We start from the raw sequence: 12,461 nt of genomic DNA, 5'->3' as shown, positions 1-12,461 counted from the left end.
TTTGGGGTTAGCATGTCCTGAACTCCATCAAGTAAAAAGGGAAATCCTCAAATATTAATTATATATATGCTTCAAAAATGCTATAGGTCAGTTCTGAAAGATTTTCAAAATGAAGAGAAATACAATATTCTCTGCAAATAATTTCTATTTTCTGGTTCAAATCTAATGATTTTCAAAGTATATCTTTTACTTAGAGTTGCACCAGTAGAAAACTGAGGGAAAAAAAGTATTGATAATGAGCAAAAAATTAGTAATATAATTTAATTTACTAGGAAAGTGACTCTAAGGAAAACAAAGCAATCTATATCAGACTGATCACAAAGAATAAACCCCATGTGTTTCATGCTTAATTCTTTAGGACCTAAATTTTGATTATGGAAGATTCTCATAGAAACATTATATGATGAGAGAAAGTGAGAAAAAAAACAAGAGACTTGCCTTTTCACTCTCTTCCTTCCTATCCACTCTCCCAAACATTACGTGATAGCTGAGTCTTGCCAGTATAATTCTACTTAATCATTTTTATGAGAATTAAGTTGCCAAGTTTTTCATCAAACATCAACTACATATTGGAGAAATACAGACTTTGCGTCACATTTTATTTAGTGTTCTACCAAAAAAAAAAAAAAAAAGATTAAGTAAAGACTGAATTTATACATGTAAAGCAAATGGAAGAAATGGGGTTATTTTTCTGATAGTCTGTGCTGACATTAAATTTAACCTTGTGGAGAAAATAAAATTTAACCTTGGGGATACCTGGAATGAAGTATTTTATGATGGAAAGTAATTGAGAAATTAGCCCCAATTTTTCACTTCACTTAGAGTAAATAATACCTATTTCATTTCAAGCCAAAAAAAAAAAAAAAGGTTTTATGCTAAAGAAAATAAACTACAGAAGAAAATAAACACAAGCACATTAGGAGTTGGGGAACTTATTCACAGTTATTTTTTAAAAGGGCTTGTTGGATCACAATCTCCATTGAGTAACATAGTTCTATAGCTAGGTCACTGTTATCTGTGATTCTAATCTGGGATAACCTGACAGTGTAACCATGCCTAAGAGATCTCTTTTGTTCAACAGCATTTTGTTAACCAGCTGTCTTTTTGAGGTAGAAAACTGAATTTGTTAATATAAATAACACACAGGGAGGATATGAACAGTCAAAACAGTGTAAAAGGCCTCAATCTAATTTTTATCTTCCTGTCATCCTGGGTGGGTTCCCTGAGAGACAATACTCAAGAGCGCAGAGGGAAAACTCTTACGGGATATTTTACCCTTACAATTTATAGTAAGTTGTTTTTTGACAGCTAGCTTAGGGCTTTGCCCCTCCTCTTCTAAGGAATCATGCAAAGAATGTGTGAGCCTAGGAGTCTAAGGCGGTATTTTTCTTAAACTGATGATGAACACAGCCAAAACTGAAACCCAAGGTCACAGATAATGGAAAACACACCATAGGCATTTTCATTGCCTTTATGTTTTTAATGATGTCTTCATTGTCTCTTATTGGGTTTTTGTTTTGTTTTCTTTTTACAGTCGCTTATGTTTCCTGCTCTTTGCCGATTGCTTTTCGGGCTGGCACTATAGCACTTCCATAAAATATCTTAACGGCCCCCTGCAGGGCTTCTGTAGCGAAGGGTCTGCTAATGTTTCCATTATGACCCTTGTCTCAGAGATCTTTACATCACAGTCATCTTAATTTGCATTAGACCATGGGGAACATGTCACATAGGTCAGTCTTGGGAGCGATATTTTTTGGTACACTTGAAAAAAATGATGGTATAAATTCCCCAGCAGTTGTATAGCTCTGGAGCACTGAATCTAGTTACAGTAGCATTTGCTGGGGTTTTAGCTGAGTAACTTCCATAAAAGTTAATTGAAATTATCTGAATGAAGCCTCAGGTGATGCTTTGGAAATAGAGACTAACCTTGTAATTGCCTTGTTCTCCTTTCACCTTCTTCTCTTGTCTTAAATAAGTAGTGCTGCAGCTGATTGAGCTAGAATGTCATCTTACAGATGAAGGTGGAATGACCTATTAATTAAAAACAAATTGTATCTTAGTTTAATAAGGGCTTCCAATATAAATATAAGACATTGTTTTGAAATGTCAGAGTGACCTAGGATAGTGATAATAGAAAGATGCAAATGCCCAAAGCAATGAGCTCTCCGGAACAGACGCTCTGTCCCGGTATGGGGGTGTCACACTTGTGGAATCAAAGAGAATTAAATACCACTTTGTGAAATGCTTGTGATCTATTTTCTGGTTACAAAATGTGATGAGTATTCCAAAAATTTTATTTAAATCCTGAGTCAAAGAGTCAAGAAAAAAAATAATCAAGAAATGAATAGAAAAATATAAGGGAAAGATTCTAGTAATACCCAAATATGTAGATTGTTTAAAAACTTTTAGACATTTGGCATTCATTTAGTCTTTAAATCTTTATAACAATCTTTTGAATCATGCAAGAGATTCCCATTTTCAAGATAAGTAAACAGATTATTGACTGACAGCGTGTATTTTTCAGACAGACCTGGACTTAAATTCTTCCTTACCATTTACTAAGTGAAAGTTCGGGGCAAGTTACTCAATTTCATCAATTATGAACTTGCACATGGGCAATGTAGTGTTACTGTTACAGGGCTGTTGGGGTCCAATGAGATTCATGCATTATCTTCACACAATCCTAGCACAAAGAAGCTACTTACACTGTTCTTTCTCGTACTTTTTTTTCTTTGAGAAGATGCGGACTTACTTAACAACACAGATGGTTAATAGCAAAGACAAAATTAAAATATGAGAGGTTTGACTTTTGACCTGATTTTGTTATACTCTATACCTTGTTCTTCAATAATTAAAGTTAATTCACCAAATATTCTCACATAATTTTATTTTAATTTACTCATTTTCTAATCGAATTAGAAGGGATTGTATTTGAAGAAGCATGATATGGAACAAAGTATTTTATGAATAACAGAACAATATATGATCGTAAGGAAGATAATTTCTTTGCTTCCAAATGAAGCCGGAAAAACACAAGGGAAATCAGAAAATTTTGTACTGTCTGCTAGAAATCATGAAACAAAATGTGTAGAATCTACCACAGGGTCCTACAGAAAACTAAAATCTGGAATGTGAAAATTGAAGGAGATAAAGTTAACCTATATATGTAATAACAAATTGTGACCTTTCATTCTTGTTATCTAGATCACTCTCTAGTGAGTTATTTTACAGATATCTCACAGGATGTGTTCTGGGGAAATGCTCAAATTACAGTGTAATTATATGTCTCCATTTGCCTGAAATGGTCTCTGTTTCGGTTTGTTGTCCTACTGTAATTATTAATATGTCACCTTTCACTCTCAAAAAGTGTCCATCTTTGGATGATGAATTATATGGTCACCCTTTCAATTAAAGACACAAGCCCCTGTCATGAGGAGACATAGTATTCTATCACAATCCTTAACCCGATACCAGGCACATCATCACTTTGGCTACCTATGTTCATTACTCCTTGTCACCATCCAACCCCCAGAGATTAGGGCTCTTTGTAAAACAGAGTATGAAACTGGGAAAGACTATCGGATTGGGGCTACAGGGTGAATATCTGTAGGAACAGGAGGAGAGCCACAGTGGGATACATACACTACATTGAAATTAAGGCATTAATATTTTTAAACTGTTTCTAGTGAATAAAGATGAATAGTGGGTAGCAGAGCATCCAAACAGAGCATCCGGATGCTATAAGTCAATTTCTACTGTAGGACCCAGTTACATATTCAAAGCCCCAGGTTTGGATCACGTATGCAATTGTTTATAAAATTGTCACTATTCTTAGCAGCCACATCACTTAGTCCTATAGGCCATTTTGATTAAGGTTTCTGGAAGGCTTATTCCTGAGAATAATTTATATATTATAAACTGTTCCTGAGAAAATTTATCATATGTTATGCTAGTTCAATATGGTCAGTTGGTTGTCTTAGTTTCTTGCTGGTGTGAATAGATGAACTCGTGTACACCAGTTGAGTTACTGGGTTGAACCATATGAAATTGTTGCCTTTTAACCATTTTGACTTGAAAGCAGAATTCTATCTGGTTTAACCTAATATAATCCTATTAAGAAGGGAAAAGGAAGATAGAAAGCTTAATTTAACAAGGTAAATGATCCTGAAGCATGACAGAAAGGGGGAGAGAAGGGGAGGGGGGGAGGTAAAGGGGGGGGGAGAGAGAGAGTGAGAGAGAGAGGAAGGAAATAGGGAAAAGCCACTAACAAATGGTTGTTGAACACCTATTTCCACATGCCAAGGAACAGTGCCAGGTGTCTGGGACTTAAAATAGACATTCTCTCTTCTGTCATGGCACAGGCCTTTGGGAACATAAATTAAGAGTTCATTGTCTAGTTACTTGTCTTGTTTTTAAACATAAATTCTGATAGAGCAGATTCTCTTCCTCCTTTTCTATTTTCTTTTTTTTCCTTTCTAGGTTTTCTTCCATTCCAGAATATTTTGATAGTAATTTGCAATCATTTTTCCTCCTCAGTCTGAAAGCCTAAATTCCTATTGCTCTAAAGCATCTATTTCACTAGGGTGTATATTAGTTACCTGTTCTGACATCTGTGCCTCCTCTAAGCACCAAAATGTAAGCTCCTTGAAGACAGGGAATGAGAATTATTCATCTTAATTATCATGTGCAATACTTATTCCTGGCCTCAAATGTTGCTCAATAAATTCCCATTAAAGCAAATAATGCCCAGTGTACTGGTGCAATATCTAGGCTATGCCCAAGCCTCAAATATTAACATATTGATAATATAGATATAAGCATTGCTATTCACTACCCAGAAATTGAATGTTGTCACTGGATGTTATGTTTGGAGATCAATTAAAATGAGTTGCTTTTCTCATATATATGTAGCCTCTTTTTTAATGCGAACATTAATGGGAATCATTTTTCATTGCTCAGTATGAAAATAAAACAGTTTTGCAGTTTGATTCAGTGTTTGCTGCTTTTTTATGCAACCATGCCAAGAGATAAAAAATATTACTAAATGACATAAAACATGATGAAAATTTTCTGTGAAAAGCTACAGAAACCTTAAACTATTTATTTTTCTCTTACCTCTTTTCCTGAAAGGAGACCTTGAATCTGGAACCTGAATCGCTCTTGTTTGTCCTAAGATGTCAGTGGAAGATGGGGACAGCCAAGCTGGAAGGTCACCAAGAGACTTGCTAATGCATAATTTGTCTTGCTTCCTGCATTTCACAATTTTTAGAACATTGAATCTACTTGAATAACATAATAGGAAATACATAGCAATTCACTCCTTAAAACAAATAGGAATCCACCTACATGTATATCAGGGTAGAGATTATGCACATAGACACACAATACATATTTCATTTTAGATTTGAGAAAATATATAAGAAAATATTAATATATTCAGTTAAACTTTTGTTCCATATATATTATCTGGTATGTATGTTATATTGTGTGTGTATATATATATTTTTTACATAACATATATGCGTATATGTTATACCTTGTTTAAACAGCTTATTATTTAAACTTGTTCTATTAATAAATGTATATATTGCCCTATAAATACACTATTCCTGAAAATATTTTTTTTTTCTTTTTTTTATTTTTTTTTATTTTTTAATATATGAAATTTACTGTCAAATTGGTTTCCATACAACACCCAGTGCTCATCCCAAAAGGTGCCCTCCTCAATACCCATCACCCACCCTGCCCTCCCTCCCTCCCACCCCCCATCAACCCTCAGTTTGTTCTCAGTTTTTAACAGTCTCTAATGCTTTGGCTCTCTCCCACTCTAACCTCTTTTTTTTTTTTTTTTTTTTTTTTTTCCTTCCCCTCCCCCATGGGTTTCTGTTATGTTTCTCAGGATCCACATAAGAGTGAAACCATATGGTATCTGTCTTTCTCTGTATGGCTTATTTCACTTAGCATCACACTCTCCAGTTCCATCCATGTTGCTACAAAAGGCCATATTTCATTTTTTCTCATTGCCACGTAGTATTCCATTGTGTATATAAACCACAATTTCTTTATCCATTCATCAGTTGATGGACATTTAGGCTCTTTCCATAATTTGGCTATTGTTGAGAGTGCCGCTATAAACATTGGGGTACAGGTGCCCCTATGCATCAGTACTCCTGTATCCCTTGGATAAATTCCTAGCAGTGCTATTGCTGGGTCATAGGGTAGGTCTATTTTTAATTTTCTGAGGAACCTCCACACTGCTTTCCAGAGCGGCTGCACCAATTTGCATTCCCACCAACAGTGCAAGAGGGTTCCTGTTTCTCCACATCCTCTCCAGCATCTATAGTCTCCTGATTTCTTCATTTTGGCCACTCTGACTGGCGTGAGGTGGTATCTGAGTGTGGTTTTGATTTGTATTTCCCTGATAAGGAGCGACGTTGAACATCTTTTCATGTGCCTGTTGGCCATCCGGATGTCTTCTTTAGAGAAGTGTCTATTCATGTTTTCTGCCCATTTCTTCACTGGGTTATTTGTTTTTCGGGTGTGGAGTTTGATGAGCTCTTTATAGATTTTGGATACTAGCCCTTTGTCCGATGTGTCATTTGCAAATATCTTTTCCCATTCCGTTGGTTGCCTTTTAGTTTTGTTGGTTGTTTCCTTTGCTGTGCAGAAGCTTTTTATCTTCATAAGGTCCCAGTAATTCACTTTTGCTTTTAATTCCCTTGCCTTTGGGGATGTGCCGAGTAAGAGATTGCTACGGCTGAGGTCAGAGAGGTCTTTTCCTGCTTTCTCCTCTAAGGTTTTGATGGTTTCCTGTCTCACATTCAGGTCCTTTATCCATTTTGAGTTTATTTTTGTGAATGGTGTGAGAAAGTGGTCTAGTTTCAACCTTCTGCATGTTGCTGTCCAGTTCTCCCAGCACCATTTGTTAAAGAGACTGTCTTTTTTCCATTGGATGTTCTTTCCTGCTTTGTCAAAGATGAGTTGGCCATACGTTTGTGGGTCTAGTTCTGGGGTTTCTATTCTATTCCATTGGTCTATGTGTCTGTTTTTATGCCAATACCATGCTGTCTTGATGATGACAGCTTTGTAGTAGAGGCTAAAGTCTGGGATTGTGATGCCTCCTGCTTTGGTCTTCTTCTTCAAAATTACTTTGGCTATTCGGGGCCTTTTGTGGTTCCATATGAATTTTAGGATTGCTTGTTCTAGTTTCGAGAAGAATGCTGGTGCAATTTTGATTGGGATTCCATTGAATGTGTAGATAGCTTTGGGTAGTATTGACATTTTGACAATATTTATTCTTCCAATCCATGAGCAGGGAATGTCTTTCCATTTCTTTATATCTTCTTCAATTACCTGCATAAGCTTTCTATAGTTTTCAGCATACAGATCTTTTACATCTTTGGTTAGATTTATTCCTAGGTATTTTATGCTTCTTGGTGCAATTGTGAATGGGATCAGTTTCTTCATTTGTCTTTCTGTTGCTTCATTGTTAGTGTATAAGAATGCAACTGATTTCTGCACATTGATTTTGTATCCTGCAACTTTGCTGAATTCATGTATCAGTTCTAGCAGACTTTTGGTGGAGTCTATCGGATTTTCCATGTATAATATCATGTCATCTGCAAAAAGCGAAAGCTTGACTTCATCTTTGCCAATTTTGATGCCTTTGATTTCCTTTTGTTGTCTGATTGCTGATGCTAGAACTTCCAGCACTATATTGAACAGCAGCGGTGACAGTGGGCATCCCTGTCGTGTTCCTGATCTCAGGGAAAAAGCTCTCAGTTTTTCCCCGTTGAGGATGATGTTAGCTGTGGGCTTTTCATAAATGGCCTTTATGATCTTTAAGTATGTTCCTTCTATCCCGACTTTCTCAATGGTTTTTATTAAGAAAGGGTGCTGGATTTTGTCAAAGGCCTTTTCTGCATCGATTGACAGGATCATATGGTTCTTCTCTTTTTTTTTGTTAATGTGATGTATCACGTTGATCGATTTGCGAATGTTGAACCAGCCCTGCATCCCAGGAATGAATCCCACTTGATCATGGTGAATAATTCTTTTTATATGCTGTTGAATTCGATTTGCTAGTATCTTATTAAGAATTTTTGCATCCATATTCATCAGGGATATTGGCCTGTAGTTCTCTTTTTTTACTGGGTCTCTGTCTGGTTTAGGAATCAAAGTAATACTGGCTTCATAGAATGAGTCTGGAAGTTTTCCTTCCCTTTCTATTTCTTGGAATAGCTTGAGAAGGATAGGTATTATCTCTGCTTTAAATGTCTGGTAGAACTCTCCTGGGAAGCCATCTGGTCCTGGACTCTTATTTGTTGGGAGATTTTTGATAACCGATTCAATTTCTTCGCTGGTTATGGGTCTGTTCAAGCTTTCTATTTCCTCCTGATTGAGTTTTGGAAGAGTGTGGGTGTTTAGAAATTTGTCCATTTCTTCCAGGTTGTCCAATTTGCTGGCATATAATTTTTCATAGTATTCCCTGATAATTGTTTGTATCTCTGAGGGATTGGTTGTAATCATTCCATTTTCATTCATGATTTTATCTATTTGGGTCATCTCCCTTTTCTTTTTGAGAAGCCTGGCTAGAGGTTTGTCAATTTTGTTTATTTTTTCAAAAAACCAACTCTTGGTTTCGTTGATCTGCTCTACAGTTTTTTTAGATTCTATATTGTTTATTTCTGCTCTGATCTTTATGATTTCTCTTCTTCTGCTGGGTTTAGGCTGCCTTTGCTGTTCTGCTTCTATTTCCTTTAGGTGTGCTGTTAGATTTTGTATTTGGGATTTTTCTTGTTTCTTGAGATAGGCCTGGATTGCAATGTATTTTCCTCTCAGGACTGCCTTCGCTGCGTCCCAAAGCGTTTGGATTGTTGTATTTTCATTTTCGTTTGTTTCCATATATGTTTTAATTTCTTCTCTAATTGCCTGGTTGACCCACTCATTCGTTAGTAGGGTGTTCTTTACCTCCATGCTTTTGGAGGTTTTCCAGACTTTTTCCTGTGGTTGATTTCAAGCTTCATAGCATTGTGGTCTGAAAGTATGCATGGTATAATTTCAATTCTTGTAAACTTATGAAGGGCTGTTTTGTGACCCAGTATATGATCTATCTTGGAGAATGTTCCATGTGCACTCGAGAAGAAAGTATATTCTGTTGCTTTGGGATGCAGAGTTCTAAATATATCTGTCAAGTCCATCTGATCCAATGTATCATTCAGGGCCCTTGTTTCTTTATTGACTGTGTGTCTAGATGATCTATCCATTTCTGTAAGTGGGGTGTTAAAGTCCCCTGCAATGACCACATTCTTATCAATAAGGTTGCTTATGTTTATGAGTAATTGTTTTATATATCTGGGGGCTCGGGTATTTGGCGCATAGACATTTATAATAGTTAGCTCTTCCTGGTGGATAGACCCTGTGATTATTATATAATGCCCTTCTTCATCTCTTGTTACAGCCTTTAATTTAAAGTCTAGTTTGTCTGATATAAGTATGGCTACTCCAGCTTTCTTTTGGCTTCCAGGAGCATGATAAATAGTTCTCCATCCCCTCACTCTCAATCTAAAGGTGTCCTCAGATCTAAAATGAGTCTCTTGTAGACAGCAAATAGATGGGTCTTGTTTTTTTATCCATTCTGCTACCCTATGTCTTTTAGTTGGCGCATTTAATCCATTTACATTCAGTGTTATTATAGAAAGATATGGGTTTAGAGTCATTGTGATGTCTGTATGTTTTATGCTTGTAGTGATGTCTCTGGTACTTTGTCTCACAGGATCCCCCTTAGGATCTCTTGTAGGGCTGGTTTCGTGGTGACAAATTCCTTCAGTTTTTGTTTGTTTGGGAAGACCTTTATCTCTCCTTCTATTCTAAATGACAGACTTGCTGGATAAAGGATTCTCGGCTGCATATTTTTGCTGTTTAGCACACTGTAGATATCGTGCCAAGCCTTTCTGGCCTGCCAAGTTTCAAAGGAGAGATCAGTCACGAGTCTTATAGGTCTCCCTTTATATGTGAGGGCACGTTTATCCCTTGCTGCTTTCAGAATTTTCTCTTTATCCTTGTATTTTGCCAGTTTCACTATGATATGTCGTGCAGAAGATCGATTCAAGTTACGTCTGAAGGGAGTTCTCTGTGCCTCTTGGATTTCAATGCCTTTTTCCTTCCCCAGTTCAGGGAAGTTCTCAGCTATAATTTGTTCAAGTACCCCTTCAGCACCCTTCCCTCTCTCTTCCTCCTCTGGGATACCAATTATGCGTATATTATTTTTTTTTAGTGTATCACTTAGTTCTCTAATTTTCCCCTCATACTCCTGGATTTTTTTATCTCTCTTTCTTTCAGCTTCCTCTTTCTCCATAACTTTATCTTCTAGTTCACCTATTCTCTCCTCTGCCTCTTCAAGCCGAGCCATCGTGGATTCCATTTTGTTTTGCAATTCGTTTAAAGCGTTTTTCAACTCCTCGTGACTGTTCCTTAGTCCCTCGATCTTTGTGGCAAGAGATTCTCTGCTGTCCTGTATACTGTTTTCAAGCCCAGCGATTAATTTTATGACTATTATTCTAAATTCACTTTCTGTTATATTATTTAAATCCTTTTTGATCAGTTCATTAGCTGTTGTTATTTCCTGGAGATTCTTCTGAGGGGAATTCTTCCCTTTGGTCATTTTGGAGAGTCCCTGGCGTGGTGAGGACCTGCAGTGCACTTCCCCTGTGCTGTGGTGTATAACTGGAGTTAGTGGGCGGGGCCGCAGTCCGACCCGATGTCTGCCCCCAGGCCACTGCTGGGGCCACAGTCAGACTGGTGTGTGCCTTCTCTTCCCCTCTCCTAGGGGCGGGATTCACTGTGGGGTGGCGTGTCCCGTCTGGGCTACTTGCACACTGCCAGGCTTATGTTGCTGGGGATCTGGCGTATTAGCTGGGGTGGGTAGGCAAGGTGCACGGGGGCTGGAGGGGCAGGCTTAGCTCGCTTCTCCTTAGGTGATCCACTTCAGGAGGAGCCCTGTGGCAGCGGGAGGGAGTCAGATCCGCTGCCGGAGGTTTGGCTCCGCAGAAGCACAGAGTTGGGTGTTTGCGCGGAGCGAGCAAGTTCCCTGGCAGGAACTGGTTCCCTTTGGGATTCTGGCTGGGGGATGGGCGGGGGAGATGGCGCTGGCGCCTTTGTTCCCTGCCAAGCTGAGCTCTGCCGTCCGGGGGCTCAGCAGCTCTCCCTCCCTTTGTCCTCCAGCCTTCCCGCTTTCCGAGCAGAGCTGTTAACTTATGACCTCCCAGACGCTAAGTCGCGCTTGCTGTCGGAACACAGTCTGTCCGGCCCCTCCGCTTTTGCCAGCCAGACTCGGGGGCTCTGCTTGGCCGGCGAGCCGCCCCTCCGCCCCGGCTCCCTCCCGCCAGTCCGTGGAGCGCGCACCGCCTCGCCGCCCTTCCTACCCTCTTCCGTGGGCCTCTAGTCTGCGCTTGACTCCGGAGACTCCCTTCTGCTAATCCTCTGGCGGTTTTCTGGGTTCTTTAGGCAGGTGTAGGTGGAATCTAAGTGATCGGCAGGACGCGCTGTGAGCCCCGCGTCCTCCTACGCCGCCATCTTCCGGAACCTCCTCCTGAAAATATTTTTAAATATGCATTAAGTGGTAATTTTTGAATAGGTTTATGTGTTTTCTAGAGAATATTTTCCAGAAGAATCATCATAGTGCTCTCTAAAACCTTGGGAAACCAAAATCTAGAATTATGAGTTTAGGAGTGAAAGATTTTTAACAAAGTAGGGATTTGCCCTTAGCAGACTGTCCCTGGTTTCTCTGGCAAACAAGGGCTGTGCTAGAGTTGAAGGCTAACGTGTGCTGTCAGGTAAAGGTCACAATGACTCAGGTTGTTCTCTGTTCTTTGCAGAGTATTTGGGTGAAAGGCATCAAACTGATTCACAGAGTAATCACTTTGTTGTCTAAGAATAACAAACTGAGTTCTAGTAATAAATTTTATTTTGGCACCGGAGGAACATATTCTAAACAGTGTTTGTTTTTTAATTCAATTTATTTAAACTAAAACAAAAGCAAAACCACTACACCTATTTCTCCCATTGTCAACTCCCTGCCTCTGGCAAACACCAATCTGTTCCCTGTACCGATGAGTTTGTTGAGTGAAATTTTATATATATAAAATCATACATTATTTGTCTTTCTCTGTCTGACTTATTTCATTTAGCATAATGCCCTCGAGTCCATCCATGTTGCTGCAAATGGCAAGGTTTCATTATCTTTTACGGCTGAGGGATATTCCATTGTGTATATAAACCACGTCTTTTTCCATTCATCCACTGTTGGATGCTTAGGTTGTTTCTACATCTTGGCTATCGTAAATAATGCTACAATGAACATAGGGGTGCATATATCTTTTTGAGTTAGTGCTTTCATTTTCTTAGGATAAGTATACAAAGTGGAATTACTGGATTGTATGCCAGCTCCATTTATAATTTTT

General features: G+C 38.4%; 1 protein-coding gene across 3 annotated transcripts in view; it reads right to left on the bottom strand.

The window, feature by feature from the left end:
- Positions 1-12,461, bottom strand: part of IQCM (IQ motif containing M) — a 662,550-nt gene that overhangs the window by 19,638 nt on the left and 630,451 nt on the right. For 2 of the 3 annotated variants that reach the window (XR_006201682.1, XR_006201681.1), the window contains exons 14-15: positions 5,116-5,249; positions 1,927-2,031 (exon numbers count right to left, since the gene is read on the bottom strand). The gene's annotated coding sequence lies outside the window, so the exon portion shown is untranslated. Of the gene's footprint in view, positions 1-592; positions 611-1,926; positions 2,032-5,115; positions 5,250-12,461 lie in introns of those variants that run through there. The other variant, XR_006201683.1, reaches the window with a different exon arrangement.

This window comes from Panthera leo, chromosome B1, assembly GCF_018350215.1.
Source record: "Panthera leo isolate Ple1 chromosome B1, P.leo_Ple1_pat1.1, whole genome shotgun sequence".
In the NCBI taxonomy this organism is placed as follows: Eukaryota; Metazoa; Chordata; class Mammalia; order Carnivora; family Felidae; genus Panthera; species Panthera leo.
Note: the sequence above shows the minus strand (reverse complement) of the source record. Positions and strands in the feature narration are given on the sequence as shown.